The following is a 23,392-nucleotide window of genomic DNA, read 5'->3' on the forward strand; positions in this document are numbered from 1 at the left end:
ACAGTGTAGGAGGGTGCCCGTTTCTCCACATCCTCGTCAGCATCTAGAGTTCTCTGATTTGCTCATTTTAGCCACTCTGACTGGTGTGAGGTGGTATCTCAGTGTGGTTTTGATTTGTATTTCCCTGATGAGGAGGGATGCTGAGCATCGTTTCATGTGTCTGTTGGCCATCTGGATGTCCTCTTTGGAGAAGTGTCTGTTCATGTCTTCTGCCCATTTCTTCACTGGGTTGTTTGTTTTTCGGGTGTGAAGTACAAACTTCATTTTTCATGGTGAAGTTCTTGCTTCTGGATAGAATTATGTAAGTAAAGAGGTATCTATTTAAATTATTATTAAAGTACATATTTATTTCTTGCTTATTGTGAGCAATCATGTTAGCCACAGGGGAGAAACAAATACATAGATTCAAGACAAGCCCTACAGTAACACTGCTGTCACCCTTTTACAAACCTTTCTGCGCTCTTGAATGGGAGAAAAAGGGGCAAAGATGTTGCCTACAGCTCCGGGCATGCCCATGGGACTGTGAGGTGTATGTCAGTGCCATCTTTCTTGTGCTTAAGAACCACTGTGTCAAAATAGTGGATTTTGAACTTTTAAAACAACAGAATATTTTTCTCAAAAGATACCTTACACATGGTCCTGAAATAAAGTAGGTAAACACACAGATGCAGGGGATGAATTTATGGGAGATGGGATGGGAGAGTTACAGAGCTCTGACAGCTGGGTTCCTTTTTGAGTTTCCTTACCTTGAAGAGTCCTTAGGCACCTGATAGAACCCCAGGGCCAAGAAGAACATAGTTTGGATTGCTCCGTAGCTGGCTCTATTGCAACATAATAATTGTACCACCAAAGAAGGTGCAAATACACAGAATTTTAGAGACTTTTTGAAGGAATAGCTGAGAGATCACAATTATGCTTGAACTCTGTAATGGCTCAGTGGCTATCAAAGAGATGGAAGAGGGGACCAGCAGATGAGGCTGTGCTTCCTTTTATTCTAGCATCCCTACACATACACAGTTACTCATATCTATTTACCCTATTGAGGTTCACACATAAGAGTTTTTTGATGAAATGATTCAATGTCTGGAAAAGAAAAATGGATTTTATTTTCTCTCTTTTTTTATTTTATAAGGAATCTGATTATTGAAGTTGTGGGTTCTTGTTTGGGTTGAGTCAATTAGTGAATAGCAGAGTCAAGACCACAACCAGGGTCAACTGAAAAATTCATCCTACACGGGATGAGTGTATGTTCTGTGACAAGCACCGTCCTATGCAAGAGCAACGTTATAATGCCAGTCTTTCTCTGACACTAACTTTCTCTTTTTCCTATTTTTGGCTCTACTTGGGTGAGTACTTTCTTCCAGAATGACAGTGGCATGGAAATGATTCTACCAGTCAGCATGAGCACAAAGAGGACTTTCCACTGGGAGCCCCCAATCCATATCCACTTTTGACTAAAAGTGTAGAGAATTGGTTTGGTACAGTGCTTGCTAGTACCTGGCATGGTTTTATATATATTATGACAAAAAGGAAACACATATGGTTCTAGTTTAATAGAATTTAGATACTCTAGGGTTCCTTTGAAAAGAGGTGGAGCCAAGGTAGTATAGAGAGGAGGGAAATTGGAAGCCAGCATCTCTAATTGAATGTATGACACGAGATTGAGGGGGGAATATAGGGCCAGGGTAGATCCTATGCCACAGCAGCCTTTCTCAGTATTGTTGTTATAGGTAGAGTCAGGATATCACCTTTCCCAAGAGCAATCTGCAGAATGTCTGTGGACAGGAAAAGATACCTGGTTTTTGCCTTGCAATTTATATGACCCTTTGTTCTGATAGTACCAGTTGCAGAGTGTCCATCTTCTCTCCCACTGGCTGCCTCCCAGGGCCATTTTGGATGTTGGAAACACAGGCCTGCCACAGTGGAGGCCAGGGTGGCTACTCTGACCTGGGATGTCCTGGGGCTGTTCCCGTCGCAGAGCTTCTGTCAGTCATGTAATATTTGTGGATATAAGAATCCAGCAAAAGTATTAAATGAAGTGTCAACAGCCAAAGTAGAAAGTGGATTTATCTGAGTAATATGGAGTTGTTTTATGTAAATGTGTGCTTTTAAAAAAAACTATTTCTTTTAATGTTTTATTCATTTTTGAGAGTCAGAGACAGAGCTCTAGCTGGGGAGGGGGCAGAGAGAGAGGGAGACACAGAGTCCAAAGCAGGCTCCAGGCACTGAGCTGACAGCACAGAGCCTAATGCAGGGCTTGAACCCACGAGCTGTGAGATCATGATCTGAGCTGAAGTTCAACACTTAACTGACCGAGCCACCGAAGCATCCCTTTCTTTTATTTTTTAAGTTTATTTATTTTTGAGAGAGAGAGAGGTGTCCATGAGCAAGGGAGGGGCAGAAAGAAGGAGAGAGGGGGTGCCTGTGTGGCTCAGTCGGTTAAGTGCCCGACTTCAGCCCAGGTCATGATCTCACGCTTCGTGGGTTCGAGCCCCGCGTCGGGCTCTATGCTGACAGCTTGCTCAGAGCCTGGAGGCTGCTTCAGATTCTGTATCTCCCTTTCTCTCTGACCCTCCCCTGCTCATGTTGTGTTCCTCTCTCTTTCTCTCTCTCTCTCTCTCTCAGAAATAAATGAAAACATTTTTTAAAAATTAAAAAAAAAAAAAGGAAGAGGGAGAGAGAGAGAATCCCAAGCAAGCCCTGCACTGTCAGTGCAGAGCCCAACATAGGACACCAACTCAAGAATTGTGAGATCATGACCTGAGCCGCACCTAGAAGTCAGATGCTTAACCAACTGAACCACCCAGGTACCCCTGTAATTGTGTACTTTCTGTACTATTTCTATAACAACATTTCCCTGCATATTTAGGAATTATCTATTGTTCTCTGGCACATTAGGGGAATATTTGCCCTTGTTCATTCCTTAATTCTTCTTCAGTCCCTCTCTTTTTTCCTCTTACTTCTCTTTCCCTTTTTTCTTGCTATCCTGGAAGGTAAATATACAAAATTGTACCCTACTTCTTATTTCCTGGTGTCATACTGTAGCCAGATACTCAATGATTTATATATATTTGTATATAGTTAATTTGATTTAATATAGAAATGTACTATAGNATTATACATAAATTTAATCCTCAACTTTTACCCACAATTGTAGATAAAGAAATGAAGGTACAGAGGCCTCTGCCCTTAAGGCACTTATATAGACATTGGGCTATAGGTACCAGCCTATCCGTAAACTAAGGTCACAATTCTTCCTTTCTATGTAAATTATTATGATACAAGCTTCCAACGTACTTGACTGCCCCAAGTGTAATCTTTTACTAGGTATCCTCCCTGCAGGTACCACTGGGAGAATCTCAAAGCATGCAGATGTGCCCCAAAGCAGGAGCTCAGGCTCTTCCACTTTGGCTTGGTACCACAGCCTTGTTGCTGCTTCTCCACCAATGGCCCTTGGTCACTGATCCACCAGCCTCAGCTGACCTTAACCACTGCTCTACCCATATTGTGGCCTTGGAAAGGAACACTGTTGTTTTTTCCTCTTCTCTCAGAAACACAGAAAGGCCTTCAGTTCATTGACCTAAACATGAATCCAAAGTTGGTTAAATGATTTGGTCTCAGGTTCCTCCGAGCAGGGGCCTGTTCACCCTCCCCTCTTGGAATCTCCATGCTTTGGAATCTAGATCCTAGATATCCTTTTGCACAGAAACAAGTTGTAGGTCTTCAACCTAGAAGGCAGAACATGATTGAGAGTTTAAAATAGCAGAGTTGAGAGCTTTCAAAGTAATATTAACATCCAGATACCTTGGGGCACATGATCACAGGGAATTCCTGCAGTCTTAACCATATCCTCACAATGGGGTCCCAACCCCACACCCAGATTGAGCATTGTTTCCATAAAAATGGTGCTTGATGCCCTTTGGAGGGAGTTGGGACATTTTAATTTGATGAGGATATGCAATCTTGGCCTTTTAGAGTGTTGTGCAATCATCCCGTATAATGAATGAACTGTGGTTTTTTTATATTGTATGTATTTAAAGTTGTGTGTGTGTGTGTGTGTGTGTGTGTGTGTGTGAATGAGAAAGAGAGAGGCAGTGAGAGAGAATTCCAAGCAATTTCCACCATGTCAACACAGAGCCCAGCTTGGAGCTTGAACTAACGAACTGTGAGATCATGACCTAATCCGAAATAAAGAGCCAGACGATTAACCGACTGAGCGACCCAGGCACCCTGAATTGTGATTTAAAATGACATCACAGTCACTGGATGACTGGAAGAGAACATGTGTCTCACATTTTCAGTTACCAATCTGTGAAGATATTGGCAAAATGAACAGGAAGATGGAAGCGATTATCTGCTCATCTAATACTGACTAAAGCTTGCCTCCATCCCATATCACATCTCACCACCAGCACAAAAATCTTTTCAACCTGGTAAGTTCGTGTTTACCCCCTTCCCCAATATCCATCCCTCTTTCTTTCTCTTTTGTCTGAATTACCTGGGAAACTGTTATATTTGTAATTTTTCCTACATTTTCCTCATATGTTTATTCTTTGTTCTGTTTACTCATTAACATGTGAATGCCACTCTCCCCCTCCACCCCCAGCTTGCAAAGGGAATGTAGTCTTTCCATCTTCAACATCAATCCTGACTGAGTGGTCTGTGTACTATTTTAAGCCTTACAAAGTAAGGGCAAAAGGAGAGGAAGTCAGTCATTTTGAATGAATTGGTAATCCCAATGATATAATTATGAAATGTTTGGAGATTGGGAAATAAAATTGTTGCTTTTTTGTTTATTATCTTAGAATTGTTTTCTAGGCTTTTTAAAAGTGGACAAACCACAAGAGACTCTTAATTATAGAGAACAAACAGGGTTGCTGGAGGGGAAATGGGTGGGGGGTGAACAAAATGGGTAATGGGTACTAAGGAGGGCCCTTGTTGTGAAGAGCACGAGGTGTTATATGTAAGTGATGAATCACTAAATTCTACTCCTGAAACCAATATTACTCTATATGTTAACTAACTAGACTGTAAATAAAAATGTGAAGCAATAAAAACCCCAAAACCACAAAAACAACAAAGCAAGATTATTCTATTTTTCCAATAAGCATTGTTTTTACATTGTCTGCCAGATTTTGTCAGTCTTTCCTTGTTATTTTTCTATGTGTGGTTTTTAAATACATTTTTAAATTTCAATTTCAGTATAATTTTATCATACAGTGTTATATTAAATTTAGGTGTACAATATAATGATTCACCAATTCTATACATTACTCACTGCTCACCATGATACGTGCCCTCCTTAATCCCCATCACATTTTTATCCCTCCCCCCACCCACCTCCCTTCTGATAACCATCAGTTTGTTCTCTATAGTTAATAGTCTGTTTCTTGGTTTGTCTTTTTTCTTTGTTTTGTTTTTTAAATTCCACATATGAGTGAAATCATATGGTATTTGTCTTTTTGTGATGGACTTATTTCATTTAGCATAATACTCTACCCCATATATGTCATCACGTATAGCAAGATTTCATTATTTTTTATGGCTAATATGCCATTGTGTGTGTATATGTATATATATATACCATATATATATATGTATATATGATACATATATACCACCTCATCTTTATTTATTCCTTAGTTGGCAGACACTTAGACTGTTTCTATAATTTGGCTATCATAGATAGTGCTGCTATAAACACTGTAGATACTGCTATAAACTATCCCTTTGAATTAGTATTTTTGTATTCTTGAGGTAAATACCTAGTAGTGCAATTGCTGGATCATAGGGTAATTCTATTCTTAACTTTCTGAAGAACCTTTACACTGTTTTCCAGAGTGGCTTACACCAGTGTCCATTTCCACCAACAGTGAAAGAAGGTTCCCCTTTCTCCACATCCTTGCCAACATCTGTTGTTCCTTGTGGTTTTGATTTTAGCCATTCTGACAGATATGAGGTGATACTGTAGTTTTGATTTGTATTCCCTGATGATCAGTGATGTTGAGCATCTTTTCATGTGTCTGTTGGCCATCTGGCTATCTTCTTTAGAGAATGTCTGTTGGTCTTCTGCCCATTTTATTTATTTTTTTAATTAAAAAATTTTCTTTAATGTTTTATTTATTTCTGAGAGAGAGAGGGGGGCACTGTGAGCAGGGGAGGGTCAGAGAGAAAGGGAGACACAAAATCCGAAGCAGCCTCCAGGCTCTGAGCTAGCTGTCAGCACAGAGGTCGACGCAGGGCTCAAACCCACGAACCGTGAAATCATGACCTAGCCGAATTTGGGTGCTTAACCGACTGAGCCACCCAGGCCCCCCTCTTTTGCCCATTTTAAAATCAAAGATAATTATTTTTTTGATATTGAGTTGTATAAATTCTTTATATATTTTGGATACTAACCTTTTATTGGATATGTTGTTTCCAAATATCTTCTCCCATTCAGTAGGTTGTCTTTTAGTTTTGTTGATCATTTCCTTTGCTGTGCAGAAGCTTCTTATTTTGATGTAGTCCCAATAGTTTATTTTTATTTTATTTCTCTTGCATCTAGAGACATATCTAGAAAGATGTTGCTGTGGCTGATGTCAGAGAAATCACTGCCTGTGCTCTCTTCTAGGATTTTTATATTTTCAAGTCTCACATGTCGTTCCCTAATCAATTCAAGTTTATTTTTCTATATGGTGAAATAAAGTGATCCAGTTTCATTCTTTTGCATGCAGTTGTCCAGCTTTCCAAGCATCATTTGTTGAAGAGACTACCTTTTTCCTATTGTATATATTTGTCTCCTTAATTGAAGATTAATTGACCATATAATTGTGGGTTTATTTCTGGATTTTCTATTCTGTTCCATTGATCCATATGTCTGTTTTTGTGCCAGCACCATACTATTTTGATCACTACAGCTTTATAATATAACTTGAAGCCTGGAATTGTGATACATCTGGTTTTGTTTTTCTTTTTCAAGATTGCTTTGTCTATCTGGGGTCTTTTGTGGTTCCATACAAATTTTAGGATTGCTGGTTTTAGCACTGTGAGAAATGCTGTTGGTATTTTGATAGGAATTGCATTAAGTCTGTAGATTTCTTTGGGTAGTATAGACATTTTAACAATATTTGTCCTTCCAATCCATGAGCATGGAATGTGTTTCCATTTCTTTGTGTCATCTTCAATTTCTTTTATTAGTGTTTTACAGTTTTCAGAGTACAGGCCTTTCACCTACTTGGTTAAGTTTGTTCCTAGGTATTTTATAATTTTTAGTGCAATTGTAAATGGTGGGGTTTTCTTAATTTCTCTTTCTGCTTCATTATTAGTGTATAGAAATGCACTGGACTTCTGTACGTTGATTTTGTATCCTGTGACTTTACTGAATTCATATATCAATTCTAATAGGTGTGTGTGTGTGTGTGTGTGTGTGTGTGTGTGTGTGTGTGTGGTATTTAGAGTTTTTTCTATATAGTATCATGTCATCTACAAACAGTGAAAGTTGTACTTCTTCCTTACCAATTAGTATGCTTTTTATTCCTTTTTGTTAACTGATTGCTGTGGCCCAGACTTCTTGTACTATGTTGAATAAAAGTGGTGAGAGTGGACATCCTTGTCTTGTTCCTGATCTTAGGGGAAAAACTTTCAGTTTTCTACCATTGAGTATGATGTTAGGGGGTTTTTCATATAAGGCCTTTATTATGAAGAAGTATGTTCCCTTTAACCCTACTTTGTTGAGGGTTTTTATTATGGATGGATGTTGTATGATAATGATCATATTAGTCAAACCAATCCCTATCCCATTTTTTTCTCCTTGATTATCTTACAGTAATCTTACAGGTCATTAATTTGTTCTTCTGCATCCTTTAGCCTGCTATTTATTTCATTAAGCTATTTGTAATTTCATTTATTGTGTACTTCACCTCTGATTAGTTCTTTTTATCTCTACTAAAGATCTCACTGATGTCCTCCACTCTTTTTTTTTTATTTACAAAGTTTTTAAGTTTATTTATTTTTGAGAGAGAGCAAACAGGGGAGAGGAAGAGAGAGAGTGTGAGAGAGAGAACCCCAAGCAGACTCTGCACTGTTAGCACAGAGCCATTTAATGCAGGTCTTGAACTCACAAAACTGTGAGATCATGACCTGAGCCAAAACCAAGAGTCAGATACTTAACTGACTGAGTCACCCACACCCCAAGTCCAGTGAGTTCTTCATGATCAGTACTTTAAATTCTCTTCCAGGCATATTGCTCACATTTGTTTTGCTTAGGTCTCTTGCTGTGCTTTTTTACTGTTCTTTCATTTGGTACATACTCCTCTATCTCCTCATTTTTTTCTAGCTCTGTGTTTCTCTGTGTTAGGAAAGTCAGCCACGTCCCCTGTTCTTGAAGTAGTAGACAGTGCGCTCTCTTTTAGCAGAGTGGCACTGATCCTCTACTACAGGGGATGCACAGCTGCTGCAGATTCTGGGGCCAGCCAGGGCTGCTCTACAAAGTGCTCCCAGGCTGTGTGCCCTGATCCTCTTCCACAAGGGACACACAGCTGCTGTGGAGAGCAGAGCCCTGCGAAATGTGCAGGTTGGGAGATGCAGTGTTGATGAGGTTTATGCTAGTCTTCCAGAGGAAGGGACCCTCCCCGCAGCCCTGGGACTGAGGCAAGCATGAATGGAAAGTGCAGATCTACCAAACATGGGGATGTGGGGCTTGGGGTAGCAAGTTAGTTAGTGAGTATTGGTGCTGTGCTGGTTCCTGCAGGTGGCTGTGTGTTTATGCTGAGAGGTGGGGGATGGAAATAGTGCCTACCAGCTTCCTGGAAGGATCTCCCTGTGATCCCTTCCACCTCTGGGACAGGGAGATGAGTAAATAAGTCTCCCTCCTGTATGCCCCAGGTGTTTTTCAAACTGCTGCTTCTAGGCTGGTTCTCCACAGGCTGTTTGCCAGTGCTGTCTTTTTAAGCGCAGGGACTCAGCTTCCTAACACCCTCTGGGCTCTCCCAGAACTAAAACTGCTGATTTTTTAAATTCCAGGTTTTAAGTCCTGTTGATTGTGAGAACTCATGAAATTCTTCCCCTCTCGCTTTCAAAGCCAGATGTTATGGAGATTTATCTTATTCCCTGAGTGGTCCCCAGTGTCATAGTCTGTTTCTTGCCCTTTTTGGTGCTTCTGGCTGCCCCCCCATCACAGATGGCCCAGGGCTCCCCACCTTGTCCCTGCTCTTCCTACTCTCTTTATGTGGCCTCTTCTCTACCTTCTCTCCAAATTGTGGAGTTTGTTCTGCCAGCCTGTGGGTTGTTTTCTGGGTCATTTACACCAATGTTGGGTATTATCTAGTTGCATCTGGGATGAGATGAGTTTAGGGTCCTCTTACTCTGCCATCTTCCCGGCCTCTCTCCCTTCTGTGTGTTTTTATAATGTCTATTATTTATGTCAAATCACAGTGCTATCTTCAAGTAGAAGGCCAAATGTAAGTTTTATCTTTGAGTAACCTACCCTTGGTTGTTTTTATGACTGTTCTAACCTCTAGTGAATTAATCATAAGCAAATTGAAGAATACTTTTTTTTTGGATAGCATTTCTTTAGTTCACATGGATACCAGGGAACCCATAAAAATCAGAAATTATTAATTTACTATTAAGTAATTTTAATTAGCGTTTATTATTATTAATTTAATTAGAATATCATACACTGTTTTAGTTTTTTAAATATTTATTTTATTATTTCTGAGAGAGAGAGTGCCCAAATTGGGGGAAAGGCAGAGAGGGAGTGGGACACAGGGTCTGAAGCAGGCTCCACACTGACAGCAGTCAGCCTGATGTGGGGCTCAAACTCACGAACCATGAGATCATGACCTAAGCTGAAGTCAAATGTTCAACTGACTGAGCCACCCATGCACCCCTCATGCAGTGTCTTAATATGGACTATAAATGACCTCAAATACTATAATTTTATAAAGGAAAAACAAAAATTACATGGTATATGGAATTCCTTTGAAGTACTATGTATACAAGTGACATGTTACTACTGGAAAATTAGCAGATTCTTGAAGCCTTCTAGACAACCAACATTATCCAAGTTCATTGACACCCAAATAGGTAAATCTGTTTTCTGTCTTAACAAATTATTCCTGTGGATTGTATAAAAGAATGTTTTCCTCTATACTACCAGAATTCCAAACTAGTAGCTGTAGTAAAAGGAGCTTTTAGAATATGATATGGATACCTGAAACAACTACCCTTCTTTTGGCCCAGGTGTTTATTATTCAGATGATAACATATGATTAGTCTGAAAGACAAATGTCAGCACTATAAATGTCAGGACTGTTGATGGGAAGACAGTGAGAATAATTGCAGAGCAATAGAATGAACCACCCTTGCTGTTACGATTGGGATGGTCATTTCCCTTTTTTCTATAGATGTTGTGATTAGTTGGATAGACTCATGCTGAATAACACAACTCAATAGTTACCCTTTTGTAGAATTTTATAGATTGGTGGAACCTGTAGATTTCAAAAATTTTAACACTGGAGAGGACTTTGGAAGTTACCTAGCTAAACTCTGTCATCTTATAGGTGAGGAAAATGAGGCTCAAAGTAAATAAATGATGCTCTAAATTGCTGTGTTTGCTGCAGAATTAGGTCTAGAATTTAGGTCTCCTAGCTTCTGGACCAGTCTTTTCATCTCCAGTGCTACCTCCAGTACATATCAAAGATGGACATGACTGATTTTAGGAGTTTCTAATAAAGAAGAGGCATTTCCTCCCAATTCCTGAATCCTTGCCTTCTGTATATCTTGATGGAAAGCATATGAGTTCCTTTTAAATCTATCACTCAAAATATCTTTGCCTCAAACACTCACAAGATATTTAGACACAGAGCAGGGCCTCCCTCAATAGAAACAATTGATGTTGAGTTGATCAAATAAAATAGTGGTCTCCAAAAAGCTGGGCATGAATAGGTGGCAATTGTTGATAAAGCTATCATTCATTCATGGCAATTGTAAATATTAAGGACAATATAGTAAAATTACCAGATAGCCAACTTTATTCAACTTTTAAATATTTAATTTTGGCTTTTGCATTTTTTCTTCATTTTGTATTTATGACATTGGGCACTATTGGATATACTGTGATGTGTCCTCATAATGTTACATTTTAGTGGAAGACACAGACTTTAAACAAGAAAACACACATTTTATACATCAGTAAGTTCTGTGCAAAAAATAAAACTGAGTAGCAAGACAGAGAATGCCTGGAGTGGCTCTACCTTATTTTCAGGGTTAGCTACGTAAGGTAGAGTGGTTAGAGAAGGTCTCTGAGGAGGTGGCATTTGAGCAGGGAATCGATGAGGAGATGGAACCAATGGGTAAAGATCTGAGGGAAGAACATTTCTGTCAGAAGAAAGAATGTATGCAAAGGTCCTGCGGTAGGAATGGGCTTGGTGATAGCAGAAGTGGAGTGATAAAAGGGGAAGGGCAGTAGGAATTGAGATCACAGAAGAGGTCAGGAGTCAGGTCATGTGAGTAAGGTGTTAAGCTAATAGAGCCAGAGTAGACAGAAGGAGACAAGTTAAGAGGTTACTAGAGTAGTGTAAATGAGAGACAATAATGGCAGACTAGGGGAGGCTGAAGCGAAAATGGAGGTGATGAAAAGTGGCAGATCTGGAATATATCTTAAAGATTAGTTGACAGTGTTTTCTAAAGGACTGAGTGTAGGAAAAAATATGCAAATGTGGCAGACAGATTTTTAGGTGGCCCCCATAACCCACTGCCTCCTGGTGTTCATGTCCTGTGTAATCAGTCCCCTTCCCGCCCTTGTAATGGGTGGAAACTGCAACTAACTTTTAACTAACAGAACGTGGCAAAGGTAATGGGATTTTATTACATTTGTGACTGTATTATGTAAGACTCCATCTTGCTACCAGTCTCTTTCTTTCTCTGTTCTAGCTTTGAAAAAACAAACTGCCATATTATCAGAGGACCCATGGGGAGGGCCATGTGGCAATGATTTGTGGGTGGCTTTTAGGAGCTGACAATGAGAGCTACCAAGGCAGCACCCTCAGTGCTTCAACCACAGGAACTGAATGCTGCTAACAACCTTGTGAGATTGGAAGTGGATCACCAGCCAACTTTCAAGATAAGAACACTGGTGAACACCTTGATTGCAGCCTTGCAGAACTTCTGACCCACGAAAACTATGCGATAATAGTGTGTTGTTTTAAGTTGCTGTGTGGTAATTTGCTATGCAGCGTCAGAAATGTGACACAGATAGGACGTTTAATTCAACTATTCTAGTATTAGTGTCCCGAAGTATTAAAACAGTAAGAAAGTCATGATTCTCACTGATTGCTTTACAATTGGGCCACAGAGAGTCAAGCAACTTGTCTGAGGCCACATAGGTCACTAGCAATTATAACCCACCTCCCCCCAAGCTTCCGCATCTGTAGCGCTTCCTGGACTATGCTGCCTTCTAGGTGTTACACATGTTAAGCTCTTTGTTTTTGTTTATTTTGTTGTTGCTTGTTTGTTTTTTTCTGTGTGAAATATGGAGATTTAGAAATTTTCTCTCTTCGATCTGTGAAGGTATGAGTCAGAATCTCTATCTCAGATCAGAAAAAAGATGTTTTTCTTTACCTCATCTTGGGAGATCTGCCCCATGTGTGATTCACATGAATTCCTAACCTTTAATCTGTGGTAATCTCCACCATGAAAATGCACTGGCATGGGATTAGGGAGAAATCTTTAGAGTTCCCTCAAAATGATTCCTTTTAAAACTTCCTGCCCGATCACAGCAACTCTCCTCTGTAAGTCCTCTGGATCTCAAGAAACTCTTCTCCCTGTTTATGTGGCCTCTCAGGGGTACACAGTCACAGTACAGATCACTGAGGAGCCACTGGTTTGAAGTGATAGAAAGCAGGAAAATAGAAAATAACTTAAAAGCAAAAAGAAGGAAAGAAAGAAAGAAGGAAGGAAGGAAGGAGGAAAGGAGAGGAGAGAAGAGGAAAAAGAAAGGAAAACCATGTGAAAACAATACAATCTAAAATGCCAGCAACCCTTTGTGCTCATGATTGAAAACATGGACCTTGAGTAGCCCTGAGATAAGAGCGTCTCTTACTAATTGCATAGCTGCTGTCATGGTGGATTCCTCCTACACTGCTCCTGTGACCATTGTCAGAGAAGCAGGAACTGGAATTTTAGCTAATGTTAGTTTGGAAGTTGTTCTTTTTGCAGCTCATGGAGTAATGGAAGGATTTAGCAAACAGCTTCATCATATTGGGACACTTTAATACGTTCATGGTGATTATTCTCCTTTTTTTTCCTGCCCTTTTTCTCACAGCATGTTCCTATAAATCACTCTACTATAAATTTCTATTTTTGTTCTTTTAATATTGGGATGAGAAAGTGGAATTCTTTTCTTTTGTGTATGAGCCAAGGAATAATCCAGGCTAATGGAGTGAAATAGGCAACAGGAATAGAGTGAAAGATGACAGATCAACATCCCTGAGCAGTGGACAACTAAGTATTTTTCTATAGAATATAGTAACTCAGGGCTGACTCTAGATGAAATGAATCTTGTAAATAATTACTGCTTAAGTTATCAAACTATAAGTTGGACTGCTATTCTGCGATTTGATATAAGCAAATACTAGCAGTCACGTTTTATGTGGCCTAAGTATATATGAATATTTACAGCATTTCTGAAAATAAATCGAGGTTGCTGAGCTTCTCCTATCCCTTTTTCTGGGAACATCTCTGCTTCCCACTCCATTCCCTGCCATCCTGCAAGAAATACTATCTTTACTTGCCAAGATCCTGACATTAGGAAATTAAATACTTTATTCTTTGCTTGTTGTTTAACTAAAACTTAAATAACTCAGGAATGATAATAAATGAAGTTTGTCAGCTATTTATACATGAACGTGAGTCTATCCCATCATTTCCTGGAGCAGGTTTAGCTAAGGGATGGGAGACTGGTTTGGTAGTGAAGGAAGTTATATAGGGCATATTTGGAGGGCATATGTGGGGATGATACACTTAGGGAAGGTCAGGCAGAGGGAGGAGGAGTTCTGAAGAACAGCTCAGCCCACTTGACAGTCAGCCTGGCCAGGCAGCAGATTGCCATAATCTCAGTCTGGCTTCTCTCCTGATACTTGTAAAAATGGCAGATGTCTGAACAAGCTCAAAAACCCAAATAACAATTATGGTGTGCCACTCAAGAGCCATACCTTCTTACACATTGTTTGGTAGAATCAATATTATTCTGTATAGTTCCATGTATTCAAAGCTTTCAAAAGCACAGTATAGTCCTGGGTAGCTCAAGCACACCCTATGTTATTACTTTCTTGTCTGATGAGAGTTTTTACTGGCGATGTGCATATTTTGCTATATGGAGACAATGCATAAATGTAGTTATATTTTCTGAATTTCCACATTTCTGAGAAAATTTAATTTCCAATCTGGACACTTTATATTGTATTTGATAACATGGTCATGATTGAGTTGGTCAGTTGGTTCAATTAAACAAAAAATTTAGTAAAATATTTTTTCAATTTGTGTATTTTTATTCCATTGCTTAAAGGCAAATATAAACAAAATTAACCAAAACCAAAACAAAATCCCAAATATAAGCCTGCCAGTTAACTGTCAAAAAAGTTGAGGCATTAGAAAGTGGATTACTGGTGGCTCAGTCGGTTAAGCACCCAACTTCAGCTCAGGGCGTGATCTCACGGTTCATGGGTTTGAGCCCCTTTTCGGGCTCTGTGCTGACAGCTAGCTCAGAGCCTAGAGCCTGTCTTTGGATTCTGTCTCCCTCTCTCTCTGACCCTTCCCTGCTCACGCTGCCTCTATCTCTATCTCAAAAATAAATAAAATGTTTTAAGAAAAAAGATTAAAAAAAAAGAAAGCAGACTATTGGCAACACCTATATGAATTTTTATGAATCTACAAAGAACTGAAGGAACTTGATAATGATTAACTTGACTTTAAGAATTATTTCCTCAGGGGTGCCTGGGTGACTCAGTCAGTTAAGCATATGATTTCTCCTCAGGTCATGATCTCAGAGTTTGTGCATTTAAGTCCCACATTGGTCTCTGTGCTGACAGCTCAGAGCCTGCTTTGGAGCCTGGAGCCTGCTTTGGATTCTGTGTCTTCCTCTCTCGCTGCCACTTCCCCCACTCATGCTCTGTCTTTCTCTCTCTCAAAAACAAATAAGCATTAAAAATTTTAAAAAAGGATTAGTTCCTCAAATATGTATTTATAAAGATTCCCCTCTGTAATGGGGAATAACTTGTACAGTTATGAGAGTTAAAATGTCACTATATATTTTGTACAATACCAAGAATGAACCTTAATATAAACCATAGACTTAGGGTGATAATGATGCATTAATGTAGGTTTGGTTTTAACACACATTTACTACTCTCTTTAAAAAACTTTTTAATGTTTTATTTATTTCCGAGAGAGAGAGAGCAGGGGGGGTTCAGAGAGAGGGAGACACAGAACCTGAAACAAGCTCCAGGCTCTGAGCTGGTAGTCAGAACAGAGCCCAACATGGAACTCGAACCCACCAACCATGAGATCATGATCTGAGCCAAAGTCAGATGCTTAACTGACTGAGCCACCCAGGTGCCCTACATTTACTACTCTCTTGGGGGATATTGATAATGGTGGAGACTATACATGTGTGGTGGCAGAGGGTAGATGGAAAATCTCTGTATCTTCTGCTCAAGTTTGCTCTGAACCTAAAACTGCTCTAAAAAATAACGTCTATTCAAAAACGAAAGAAAGAAAATAAGACTTCACTAAAGAATGTGGACTTCTCACCAAGGAGGCAGTAATGATGAAAATGCCAAAAAAAATTTTATAGTATATGAAGGTAAACAGAAAAGTAATGATTCCAGTTGACTAGGAAAACCTTTAAAATGTTTGGCCAAACTCTTTAGGTATCAAAGTTTAATTCATGATTAAGTTCTCCTTCATTTATACCAAGATCAGTTTAATTCATGGACCAAATTACTAGAGCCAGATGACCACCCAAAAGAAAGAGAGGGGATGTATGTACATGGGTGTGTGCATGCATGAATATTTCAGATCCCACTCTTGACTAGCACTGCCTGGCCTCACACATAACCATCATCCCGGGGTGAGGAGAAAAGCTACCGCTTCTATCATGGAGGCAGAAGACTCTGCCATTGGCTAACTTGTCAAGAGGAGTGCCAGCCTTACCCCCAAAAATGGGCCATTTGTTTTTGTTTGCAAAGAAAGTTTGAAAACAGCAAGCTATGATTTCTTGGTTTTGTTAAAAACTTGTGTGTGGTGCTGGTTAAGTTTGGGAATTAGGGAGGCTTGAGAATGATATGTATGTATGGGACAGATCCTCGTTCTCAGATGTGCAGGGTTTGCAGAATAGAATTCAATATGTAACACACAAGATAATACTGATAATCTTTGGAAGCTTAAAGATACTTTAAAAAGTATAATAAGTTATTTTTTGACCCCAGGATACTACTGAGAGTCACAAATACTTACAGAACCCCAGACCACTAGTGTGTTTTAGTCATAAGTGGATAAGCTTCTTAAAAAGCCATGAAGGGACAATAGAACCAGTGTGTGTGTGTGTGTGTGTGTGTGTGTGTGTGTGTGTGTGTGTGTGTGTGTGTGTATGCATGCATATATATCTATATATGTTCCATATATGCATATTTACATGTATATATATACATACATTCCATGAATTAAGTATCTAAAGTAAGTACTAATTAAAAATGACAAAATCAAATGCATATTTGATTTTATTTTAGATTCCCATTAGCTAACATAGTAAACATCTTTCAATCAAGTACTCCTTTAGAGAGATAGTTTTGTTTATTAAAAGTAATTTCACATATCACTGGGGTTCCTGGGTGGCTCAGTCAGTTAAGTGTCCAACTCTTGATTTCAGCTCAGGTCATGATCCCGAGTTGTGGGATTGAGCCCCACATCAGGCTCTGCACTGGGCATGGAGCCTGCTTTAGATTCTCAGTCTCTCTCTCTCTCCCTCTCTCTCTCTCTCTCTCTCTCCCCCCCACCCATGCTTCTTCCCCACATGTGTGCGCACATGCACACGTGTGCATACTCTCTCAAAAAAAAAAAACTTTTTACGTATCATTTTGTAAATGATTCCTGCCCAAGGAATTTGTGTTAAAATATTTAATATGTCATTTCTCTTTTGAACTATTCAGAATATTAAAAATACATAGTTATAGTAGAGGCCTTTATGCATTAGTTTCTTTTTCTTACGTAACTTATCTAAGCATTTAAGTCCATACTAAAATAACTTAAAACTACTTAATTTGCTTGGGAAAACTGAGATGCGTAACAGATTTTTTTATCTTAATACTTTGGCACAAAGTACCCATAGTTATTATGATTGCAGAGTTAAGCATACTTTCAGAAAACTGACAATGTACAATTAGAGAAGTTTCAAAATTATCTGTTTAGACTTTGTTTCAGAGAATAAAACTAAATCTCCCTCTAACACCAATTATCTAGTGTTCTTACCCTCTAAATAAATAACTAGGTTAATCATCCTCACCCTTAAATTTGTAGAGTTCTCATTTTTTACAAGAATATCTGGCTTTCATTCCCATCTTTTAATGAACTTGCCCATGCTGAGCAAAAATATTTGAATCTAATAAATAGTTGTTCAAAACGCATTACCCTGCACTGGGATAAGATTCTTTTGTGTGTGGGTATTTAGTTTCATGTTTTAATCAGCAGCTTCATCCTGGGCTGTTTAAGATCAGAGATCTGACCTATTGCTTTGACCTTAAGACTGCACAATCCTATAATTATGATGCCCATATATATGCAGAAGCAAAGAGCTTATTATTGTATTTATTTTTAGAATATATATAATAATCAGGTTTATGAAGGTTGTAATGAATCATTGGCTACCACTAGTTTCATTTATTAGTAAATAATAATTTATCATGATTAAATGGGATTGGATATTTTTGTTTCCATAGTTTAAAAAAACAGTAAAGAAAGAAAAACAAAATAAACATAAAATAAACTTCAATAAATATAAGTTACTCAAACAGCATTTAAAATACAATTTTGTATTTTGCAATTGCAAAATGCTTCATTATTTATATTGAGGGGGAGTTTTCCCCAAATAGCAAAATCATTTATTATATGTATTGTTGAAAGTGTGTTAATATTTGGTAGCATTAAATATATAAATCAGATATTCACCTTAAATGAAACTATAAGCAAAATGACTTTGTGAACAGATGGCTTAATAAAAGTAATAATTTGTACATTTTTCTCAGAGCTTTTCCTGGTAGCATAATTTTTACCTAAAATTCACTCTACTTCCATATCCCAACCTTTCATGTCCATCACAGATGCCAAATCTTCCTCGGAGCCTTTCCTAATTCTTTCTACTTCATGTAATTTCCTTCTTTGGACTTCCATTGGTTGTGTACTTAAAAAATACTTTTAGGCGTGCCTGGATGGCCCAGTCTGTTAAGCATCTGGCTCTTGATTTTGCCTCAGGTTATGATCTCATGGTTTATGAAATTGAGCCTCGCATCAGGCTCTGTACTGGCAGCATGGAGTCCGCTTAGAATTCTCTCTCTTCCTCTCTCTTTGTGCCTGCCTCACTTGCTCTTTGTCTCTCAAAATAAATAAACACTAAAAAAATTTTTAAAAATATTTTTATTCTTTGTCAGTTACAAAGACTTTTCAATATTAAGCAACAGAGACTCTGATAGTGGCTTAAAAAGATAAAGTTTATTTGTTTTCACATGACACAAAATCTGGGAGGAGGTGGCTGATGGGTATATGTCAGCAGCTTAGTGGTATCAGGACCAGCATCATTGTGATTCTCTTGTTCCTTGCCATTTGATTTTAGGATGGCAGCTCTTATCTGATCTTGCCAAGTTTCATCCTTACTGTTTCCCTCCTTTGGGAAGCCAGGAAAAAAGAAGCAATCATAAGAGGGGATGAAGTTTCCATGTCTTTTTTTTCCTGAATAAATGTATGTGTAACAAAATATTTTAATTCAGCAAAGTGCATCTTAATTAATAATGAGCAACATAAGAAAATATGCATTTCATTTGTAAGTAAAAAATTACAAATGGTCTGTATTTTGGAATAATTTATCCTTTGGGGGGCTTTCTTAATTCTGTTGTATAAGATAAGAGAAAGAGGTTGATTTATAATTTTGTCAATTATACAATTTTCTATATTTTACAACTGTTATGAAATGAAGAACTACATTTAGTCTTTTTCAAATTTCCAATGAAAGTCCCTTCCAGCTTTTCCAACCAAAGTGTTTATGTTATATGCTTTAAATATAAGTGTTTCAGTTTCAAAATTATCATTATTTTATGTTAAATACAGAGACTGGAAAACAATACTAATACTAATACTAATATACTTCTATATTAGTGCCTTCTATATTGTGCCTTGTTAGACACAACCATTTCTTAAAACTATTATTGGCTCCTGCCTTCTTTGTTTTTCTCTTCGCATTTTCTCTCTTTTTGGCAACGAAGATAGGTAGGTTTGCACCAGTTGTAGAACTAGACCACAGTGCACTATAGTAACAAACGGCCCTCAGAAGGATGTCTGCAAATGCCTGAGGTCCCAGTAGCCAAGCCTGGCCTGGATTTAAGCAGCAGAAATGCAAGGGATCCTTGAGGTGCCCTGTTGGTAGCCCCTGCCCCTCCCCCACCCTGCCTTCTTTGGCACTAGAAGGACTTAATGAGTGTCAGTGATTCCTGAGGACTTGTGTTCCTTTCATGGAATGTGGATCCTTCTTGGTGATTCTGGGCTACTTAAATCCTAGAGTTGACTTATGCCTCCAGAGCTGGTGATGATTCAGAGATTGTGAGTCTCTGGATAATGGCAAAAGATTTCTTCAGATTTATCTGAATCTGTTTACAGTGAACAGAGTTTAAGTCATATAGCCCTTGAACTAAATAGTGAGTCTAAGGGCCTACTAAATTACTTCTTCTTAGCTAGGAGCCCTTTCGATGTAAATATGTCATTAATTCTGAAAAATTTAGGAGACCAAAGAAAGCCTTTAAAAATTATTATTACAGTGAAGCCATATGGGACTGGGTAAAAATACTAATTATAAATGAAAGCTATAGATATGTTTTCAGTCTTCAAACTGTGTTAAGGTTTTAGAAAAGTATTAGGAGTAATTTGCCATAATTGGAAATGCTTTCAAGTATTTGGATGAAAGACATTTTGGTAAATATAAAGGACGAGCCCTTTAGTTAATAATAATGGTAATTATCTGACACTTTTACAGGAGGAGTTCAATGCACATTAGATACATTAAACAGGCAGCCTCTTTCCTAGATGACCAAATAGACAGGAACTGACTCATAAAAGTTCACAGGACAATTTACCAATATAATTTTAATTTCAATCTGTGACTTATTCCCAATCCAGGTTGTTTAAACCTATAAGGTGCACATTTATTAATCAACATTTATCCAGTAGTGACTATGTACAAAGCACTGATATCAGTGCCAGGTCTAAATATGAATAATACCTAATTCTGCTTACCAGAAGCTCAGAGTCTTTCTATGTTCACCTAATCATTCTGAAGCTTCCCACATGGTTATTCTGGAAGGGGTAGTAGCCTCTTGGGTTTTACCCTGCCTCCAGCCTGGGGATTTGTCATGAAATAAACATGAGAAATACGTTTTAGAAGTAGAGTTGCTTAGGTTAGTTGTGTATCATACACTAAAAACACAATGTACATGGATATTTGGGGTTGGAACATGACTTCTTTGATGTGAATGTGTAGAATGTCCATTTTGGAAATTTTCAAATGTTAAATTATTAACAAATAAAACATGCTCTCACTGTCCTTTTAAAGTAATTTTCTTCTTTTCAATGAACCAATAAATGTCCCTCTGCTCTTGGGCCAGTTGGTGCTAAGCCAGCTGGTTTTTGCCACCTGGTATGCTCCCCAGGTTGGTTTCCTTTCATAAATTTATTTTATGTTCATTTCTGACTTTGAAGATCAAAAGTTCTCAGAAAACTCTTCCCCTTTTCTGTGTAGCAGGTAATCCAGTGATCATCTGTTAACTTCCTTGTCTTCCAGAAACAGATTCCTAAATGTTAGATAAGAAGAGACCTTATAAATGGATACTTCACAGCTTTCATATTCCTTCATATTATTATTCCTGGAGATGCTTTATGACTCTTCAGTTTCCAACAACACTGGGCATAAACTTCTTGAAAGAATGAAATGGCTACCAACAACAATCTCAAGGTAGTAATTCTTACTGTTCATCAACTTTTCATAATACACGTTGATACTATAGTATAACCATAGCTCAGTTAATTGGTTTTTAAAAAGACATTGGGAACAGATTGGTGGTTACCAGAGATGGGATGTGGGCAGTGGGCAGAATTGATGAGGGGAATCAAAATGTACAAACTTCCAGTTATAAAATAAGTAAGTCATGGGGCACCTGTGTGGCTCAGTCAGTTAAGCATCTGACTTCAGTTCAGGTCATGATCTCACGGTTTGTGGGTTTGAGCCCTGTGTCGGGCTCTGTGCTGACAGCTAGCTCAGAGCCTGGAGCCTGTCATCGGATTCTGTGTCTCCCTCTCTCTCTGACCCTCTCCTGCTCACACTGTCTCTATCACTGTCTGAAATAAATAAAAAAACATTAAAAGGGGCGCCTGGGTGGCTTAGTCGGTTAAGCGTCCGACTTTTGCTTAGGTCATGGTCTCACGGTTCGTGGGTTCGAGCCCCGCGTCGGGCTCTGTGCTGACTGCCAGCTCAGAGCCTGGAGCCTGTTTCAGTCTGTGACTCCCTCTCTCTCTGACCCTCCCCTGCTCACGCTGTCTCTCTCTCTCTCTCTCTCCTAGAAACAAATTTAAAAAAAAACCATTAAAAAAAACATTAAAAATATTTTTTTAAAAAAGTAAGTCATGGAGATGGGATATATAGCATGGTGACCATAGTTAATAATACTGTATTGCACATTTGAAAGTTGCTAAGAAAGTAGATGTTAAAAGCTCTCATCACAAGAAAGATAAATTCAGTAACTGTGTATGGTGACATATGTTAACTAAACTTACGGTGGTGATCATTTCACAATATATACCAATATCAAATCATTATGTTATATGCCTGAAACTAATGTATGTAAGCTGTACCTCAATAAAAAAAATTTTTAATGTGGAATGAAAAGGTGTCCAAACAAAACCCCAGATATTTGGGGTTATTTTTACCACCTTTCCCTTTTAGCAGGGATAATTAAGAGACGATTGTATGGGTGCATGTGTCTCTGGAATGAGCACATATATTTTAATGTGGGTGTGTCATGCTAGAAATTGACAATAATTCTGCTAAAACAACGAAGCTTTACCATGAAGCTCAGTCTCTAAAATATAGAAGTTGCTCATTTTCCATGTCCTGGGTTTTGTTTATCTCCTCTTTGCTTTCTACCTCATATTGGGGATTGACTAGCATCTTCGCTTGGTTTACAAAGATATCAGCCTAAGCAGAGATGATTTCCTCCATTCTTACCCAGATGACTTACTATTGGTTTTTCTCTTCCATGTTTGTTAATTGAAATTTTTACTCTAGGGATGCCTGGGTGGCTCTGTCAGTTAAGCGTCTGACTCTTGGTTTTGGCTCAGGTCATGATCACACGGTTGTGGGTTCGAACCCAGCATCAGGCTCTGCACTGACAGCATGGAGCCTGCTTGGGATTCTTTCTCTCTCTCTCTCCCTTTTGCCCCTCTCCTCATTTGTTCAAAATAAATGAATAAACTTAAAAAAATAAAAGAAAGAGTTAAACACTATTTTTTTTACTCTAAATAAAAGTAATAAAATCTTTTCCCCTTCAGTTCTTGCTAGGCTGTAAGTGGACTATTGAGAAAGAACTTAAGCAGGAAGACAATATTGTAAGATACTATACTGCTACCAATAATAAGAATGGTTAACATTTATTCATATTCTTTACCTTGCCAAAAGGTTATATTATATTTGAGTATTCTTTATATTTGACAGGAAATTTTGCAATTACATTTCTTTCCCTCGATATTGAATTTCTTTCAATGCAATTAGCCAATCAGCAAATGGCACGCTTAGTCCATTTAGAATGCAAATCCACTGGACAATTTCTCTTGTTTTCACTAAGCAAACTAAATGTTTCCCTTTTACTTCTGCTCCTCAAAGTGTATGTCCTATGAGTTCAGAAAGAAGAACAATCCCTATCGTTTACTTTTCAGGTCCTCAACATCATTCATTTTGAAGATGAGGGTCAGCCACTACTCCCCTCCCCTCCGGAATGTATGGTGTGATAACATGGTGCTGCTCAGGTGAAGGATCTCTTGTGATTTCCGGTTTTGTGCTTGTTTATAAAGAATTCTGGTAGGTACAAGAAGCTGGAGTACT

General features: G+C 38.4%; 1 long non-coding RNA gene across 1 annotated transcript; it reads left to right on the forward strand.

Annotated features, from left to right (window-relative positions):
* Window positions 1-4,158: 4,158 nt before the first annotated feature.
* On the forward strand, window positions 4,159-23,362 carry LOC144244922 (uncharacterized). Its single transcript, XR_013339116.1, has 3 exons — window positions 4,159-4,433; window positions 21,080-21,250; window positions 23,227-23,362. It is a non-coding gene; the product is annotated as an uncharacterized LOC144244922 (long non-coding RNA).
* Window positions 23,363-23,392: the final 30 nt, after the last annotated feature.

This window comes from Crocuta crocuta, unplaced genomic scaffold (genome assembly GCF_008692635.1).
Source record: "Crocuta crocuta isolate KB4526 unplaced genomic scaffold, BGI_CrCroc_1.0 scaffold38, whole genome shotgun sequence".
In the NCBI taxonomy this organism is placed as follows: Eukaryota; Metazoa; Chordata; class Mammalia; order Carnivora; family Hyaenidae; genus Crocuta; species Crocuta crocuta.